Raw genomic sequence first — 6,432 nt, 5'->3', positions numbered from 1 at the left:
CTCTGGTTCACGGTCGGCGCTGCACGCCGGATCCCAGGACGTGGAGAAACAGTCCCCGATCAGGGGATGGGCGTCTTAGGACCCGGGGCTGGGGAGGGCCGGCTCCGCGACCGCAGGAGGAATGTGACCGAGCCACAGTCCGGGACTCCGGGGCCTGGGCGCAGCGCCCACGACATCAGCGGTGGTCCTCGGGGGCGACAGAAGCCCCGCCGGTACCCCAGCCCCGTTCCCCCGGTAACGGGGCTGACATGGGTGCCCTCCATTCTCCCCCAGGGCCCCCCTTCCAGCGAGGACAGTCCCCAGAGGCAGATGTGTGTGCTCAGAGTGGAGGGCAAGGAGCCCGTCGGCCATCACGCTGGGCTCCGTACTCACAAGAGTGACCAGACGCCCTCCTGCTGGTCTTTGGGGCGCCATTTCCATCCTGCACTTGCTTGGACAGCTCTAGGCGCTGGCAGGGGACGCACCCGAGCCCTGCGCCCTCCGGGCCCCCTGCTGGCCACCCTCCTCCCCCCCCCCAAAGCAAGGCCACAGTGCACCAAGCTGCCTGATGGTTTACCAACTAGAAGTGTATACACAGACTTTGTTTGAAAGCTCTTCGTAAAAAGTATAAAAGTGGAAAGTAGTTTTGTTTCAAAGGTTTACTCACACTGGTACACGTAGGGCTGGTGCATTAACTCCTGTACGACCTCTGTGTGACTGTCTGAAGTACAACCACTTCTGTGTCCGTTGTCTTGAGATCTGAAGACACTGATTTTGTTTCGTTTTTGGAAAATATAGCTGTTTTTCATTAAAAATTGTCATTTAATAAGTGATGAGTTCGTTATTTTTTTATTAGTTAAATATCTTTACTTTCCTTCATTTCATTTTGAGTAGGGTGAATCCCAACAAATAAGACCCCCACACCAGCTCCACCGGGCCCTTGGTGATTCCTGAGACCACGGGGGAGAGGGGCGTGGCCGCGAGCCTGTGACCGTGACCGCCCTCGCAGAGCTCTGGGGAAGCCAGAAAAGGCACGATGGAAGGTCCGGTCGGCCGCCCCCAAAGACGGGCTGGCGGGCAGGCGGCCCTCGTGCAGTCAGGAACGGTTACAGAGCCGCCCGAGGAGCTGCAGGGAGACGACTTTCCAGACCCTGCAAGCACGTGGCCTCGAAGGGCACTGACCCGAGCGTCTCCTCAAGTAGGGGGTCGAGTCTGGGGCCCGCCCCGTGATTCGTGAATCAGAAACAGGTGTGGCCCAGACCCCGGGGCGGGGGGGCTGTGGGAGACGGCCCTGGGGGGGCACCCTGCTAGCCCCTGGGGCCCCTCCTGCGCCGGGCAGCAGGCAGGGCGCGGGGCCTGGGGCGCAGCAGCTAGAGAGGGGGCAGGACGTGCCCAGACGCGTCACCAGAGAGGGTCTGGCTGGCAAGGCGCCCGGGAAGAGGGCCACACCGTTACTTCTGAGAGTCCAGTCCAAACACACGGATCAGAACCACCGGAGCGCAGGACAGTGCGGTGATACTTCAGTGTCGCCGGAGAACGTGGTTTGGCAAGTGGGTTATTTCTTTCCTTTTAATGATGCGTTCTTTTTCAGAGCAATCAGATTCACAGCGGAATGGAGCTCATCACTCTCCACACACACACAGCCTCCTCACCATGAACACCCTGCGGAGGGCGCCCTGTGACAGCCTGTGGCCCCACGGACACGCGGCGTCGCCAAGAGCCCATCTCAGTGCACGCGGCCGGCAGGTACCATCTCAGTGCCCAGAAACGCCCCGCGCCCTCCTGGCCACCCTTCCCTCTTCCCTAACTCCCGGCAGCCTCGGGTAACTTTTCTCCAGTCATGTTTTATTGTGATAACATACACGGGACACAAAATCTACCCTTAGCCGTTTCTGAGTGTGCTGTTCAGTGGTGGTAAGTACATCCGTGGGGTTGTTACATCTCGCCACCGTCCACCTCCAGAGCCTGTCGCCTCCCGAAACACCAACTGCCCGTCCCCTGTGTCCCCCAGCAGCCACCACCCCACTGCCTCCAGCATTTTGACGACTCCGGGTGCCTAACGCGATCAGTGGAATCAGACAGTATTCATCTTCCTGTCATTGGCTGGTTGCAGTGAGCACAACAGCCTCAAGGTTCACCCGTGTGGCAGCAGGCGCCAAGCTCCCTCCTTTTTAAGGTGGAAAACAGCCCTTCGCCCCTGCAGACGTCGTCTTGCTGCGCCGTCCGACCACCGGGGGCCGCTCGCAGCTTGAGCGACGGTGCGCCGCGCTGCTGTCAACGTGAACGTACAGATCTCGCTCCCAGACCTTGCTTCCAGTCTGGGGGCTATAACCGCAGAGGAGTTACTGGACCGTCCGGTAATTCTATTTTTAATTTTTTTGAGGAGCCATCCTAACCGTCTTCCACAGCAGCTGCCCCGCTCCCGTTCCCACCGACAGTGCACGAGGGTTCCGATTTCTCCACGTCCCCGCCAACACTCGGGTTTTGCTTGTTTTCGACAGCTGCTATCGCAACGGGTACCTCAGTGTAGCTGTGATTTGCATTTCCCACAAGACGAGCGACATTGAGCGTGTTCCCACGGGCTTACTGGCCACTTGTGCGTCTTTGGAGAAACGTCTAGTTTTGCTATTTGTTTGCTGTTTTAGGGCCTGGCTCCAGCAGCACCGAGTGCTCCATGGCCCCTCACCCAGCACGGCAGCGCCTGGGGGAGCCCCTCGTCCGTGCACCTGGCATCCCGAAGGTACTGCCATCTCGTGGGCTGTCTGTCCCTCTGACCAGAGCCACCATGGCTCTTCAGACGACCGTCTCCACTCAGCTCCTCCTCCTCCTGCAGAGCATGTAGCTGCTGGGCACCGAGGCCAGCGGCCAGGCCAGGACCTTCCGGTCAAACCAACCCCGCGTTCTGGGCACTTCGCTGCTGTCAGTGTTGCTGTCTCCTGATCCCCAGGAGGGAAGAGAGCTCGTCAGTCAGAGCTCCCCACTGCTCAGAGAACACAGACCCCTCCACCCACCCGTTGTACTCACCCAGTGGCGTCACAAGTGTCCCCGAACCCCCCCCCAATGACAAGCAGTTTTCTGAAACAATCCGTGTGCTGGGCCAATCCTACAGAACGCACAGTCCAATCTGACCCCCGTGCGCAGGGGCTCGTCTGTAGCCGACCCGCAGTCCTTTCCAGAGAAGCCTGAGACAGTGAAAAATTGCTCAGCGCAAAACAAATGTCAGCCAGCACCCATCTCCAGGGAAATCTGTATTTGGAGCTGGGGCTTAACATTTATCTTCACTGATCTGTTCAGTCTTCCGAAAAACCTCTGCGAGTGGTTGATTCTGTTTATATGGCTGGGTACTGACAGTTATTACATATTATAAAAATAAATCCATTTCACTAGCACGTATTCTTGCCTGACATTTTCGAGCTACTCTGGCAGGATAAACACTGTTGCAGACCAGCCAAGCACGTGCACAGCAAGGAAGGAAGGACCGTGTCTGTGTCGTCGCCACTGCAGACACCACATGGCCTTCACCGACCGTCTGACACGGGACCGTTTGGTTCTCAGAGGGGCGATGGAGCTGCATGGCCAGGGAAGGGCTGAGCGTCCAGTAAACTCGCAGCAGGACACACAAAAAACGCGGTTTTTACTTTGCGTTTTTTGCATTTACGGTCTTCTGCATTCACCCTCCCGCCGTGAATGCAGAAGACAGTAAGGCCCAAAGCAACATGGATGGAGGGACCACCACCCGTGTGCCTGGTGTCTGGCTACACGCTCTGATCTGGGAGCAATCTCTGCGCCGTAGACCTGAGAAAGGCCCGTGGAAGGGGTCTAAGAGTCCGGGTGCTGAGATGAGAGAAACCAGGACCCCAGGAGCTCTGTGCTGACTGAACTCTCCTTGCCACCTGGCCTGGCCCGCCCCTCGGGACGCGAGGGTGGCCAGAAGGGCTACTGGTGCTTCGGAACGCGGACTTTATCAGCGCGTCCGTGCCCCGTGCTCGTGTGTACGCAGGGCTGAGGAAGCCAGTGAGTCACCATCTCTGCCGGGGAGCACTCTCTCCCTAAGAGCCAGTGTCCCAAGAGGAAGCCTGTGGCCAGGGCTGCCCAGTGGGCTGGCTGGGTTTGGGGAGCCTCCTGGGCTCCAAAGGGGACACGGTGGCCAAGAAAGCCCAGGAGCCACTCCTTAGGGGCCCCTGCCTGCGGCCACACCGGCTCTCAGCACCAGCACTCGCCCGCGGCCGCCACCCTCCGGGAGCACTCCGCCTGTGAAGAGCCGTCTGGGCCCCCGCACTTCCCTTCCACCCATGCAGGGAAGTGGCAGCCTGGCGTGGCAAAGTGCCGTGGTGTCCCAGGGGGACCTGGCCCGCTTCTCCGCTGCCTCCTCCTGAGCACAGGCCACACCCAGGCTGGTGCCAGTGACGCCCTGGCCCTGGCCACTCGGGGACAGCCAAGTGCCAGCACCCCACCCCCGCACCCCTGCCCCAGACAGCCTATGAAATCTAGTCAGCGCCAGGGGCCCTGTGACGTTAGGTTGTATCGCACACAAGTCACATTCCAGAACGGTGTGTGTCTGCCGTGGCCAAACCCCCAGTGACTCCTGACAACTGTGCACCAAGTCAAGGAGCCTCACCTCCGAGGGGGCGGGGCCTCACCTCCCGAGGGTCGCAAACTCAACATATCAAGTACTCTACTGTCCTTGCTGCATGGAGGCTCGAAGTAACAAAAAAAAGCTCCCGGGCCCCTTGGCAAAGCCATAGTGACAACATGTGGCCGAGAAGCCACCACTTTCCACGCAGGCCAAACGCTTTGGTAGCAGGTGCCTGTTTTTTAAGATGCATTTTCTAGTGAAAAAATCTGTATTAGAGACAAACCTCTGGCATCCGAAATGATCAAGGGAGACGACGTTGACACAGTCACTTTACGTGTTAGCATTTGCAGAGACCTCAGTTTAAAAACCGTAAGCCAGGGGCGCCTGGGTGGCTCAGTCATTTAAGCGTCTGACTTTGGTTCAGGTCATGATCTCATGGTTTGTGGGTTCAGGCCCCGTGTCGGGCTCTAATTGTTTTTAGTGCTTTATTTCTGAGGGAGAGAGACAGCATGAGCAGGGGAGGGTCAGAGAGAGAGGGAGACACAGAATCCAAAGCAGGCTCCAGGCTCTAAGCTGTCGGCACAGAGCCCAACGTGGGGCCCGAACTCATGAACCGTGAGATCATGACCTGAGCTGAAGTCGGACGCTTAACCAACTAAGCCACCCAGGCACCCCTTTAAAAAAATAAGTAAAAATAAAAACCGTAAGCCAAGCGACAACGGCCCCACAAACGTGCTATGTTCCGGCCTCTTCCTCCGGCACCGGGGCCGGGCGCCTGCTGAAAACCCACCGGCCTTGCCAGCAGACTCAAAAGTGTAAACCTCGTTAGCAGTTATCGGTGGCAGGGGACACAGATTCATCCGTAAGTTGTTAAACTGCCTGAAATACTGTCATTTTAAATGTGCCCCAGGACTGTGCACTTCGACATTTTCAGCTTGCCCTCCCTCATGGACAGCGAGCCGGGCCACGGCCACAGGCGCACAGGGTCCCCATGCAGATGACCAGATGCACCACGATCTCTCGGAAAAGGGTCACAACCGTAAAGCCTCGCACTCCGTCGCCAGCGACTCTGCTCTCGTCTCCACGGAGCACTTTCTATCCAACCCCTCAGCTTCTGGTTTCCGAAGCTATAGAATCAAGGCTTCAGAACGAGTATTCGCTTTTAAAAGTGTTTTAATGACACATGTGACGTCAAAGCCCAGACGGTGACGACAGCCTGCCATCGAGAAAGCAGCGCTCGGTACGGCCTCCTGTGGGAGCGCTGCCGCGCGCAGCCTGCGGCGTTGACACGTCCACAGAAAGCGGAGCCACCGGAAGCCATGTTTCTAGGCTGGACACACACCTATGTTTTGTTACGTGATCTTAATGACACGGCCGTAGTGACTCTTGCATCAGACCTGCCGCAGGGCGCACCGGCCGTGGGCACGGCGAGCCTCTGTGACTTGGGCCTGGACCAGAGGCCACGAGCCCCGGTGACAGAGGCTGGCAGCAGCCTGGGGAGGCCGTCACCACGCTCCGGGTTCCTAGCCACCCCAGGCTGTCACGCTAATGCTTCGTTTTGGACAGTATACACTTGGTGATTAATGCATATCTTGCTCTTCAGCAAAATACTATTCAAGTAGTTTTAACTTAAATATTTTAAAATTAATCTTTACATTATTGAAGATCGGTAAAAAATACAGAATCTGACAGCTTTTCATTTCATTCCATCTGACGCTTTGAAAATCTTCACTTTTGTGTTACCGTAATTTAGGGAGCAATTCCTGGCCCGCATAAAGCTCTTCGAAGGATTATTTTCAAGATCCATCTTCTCCTGTTATTGGTTAAAACTCACAACAGTCTCAGAAACCCTTTGCCACTGTGCTAGGAGGGACACG

The sequence above is a fragment of the Crocuta crocuta genome, unplaced genomic scaffold (assembly GCF_008692635.1).
Source record: "Crocuta crocuta isolate KB4526 unplaced genomic scaffold, BGI_CrCroc_1.0 scaffold613, whole genome shotgun sequence".
In the NCBI taxonomy this organism is placed as follows: Eukaryota; Metazoa; Chordata; class Mammalia; order Carnivora; family Hyaenidae; genus Crocuta; species Crocuta crocuta.
This window is presented reverse-complemented; position numbering follows the sequence as displayed.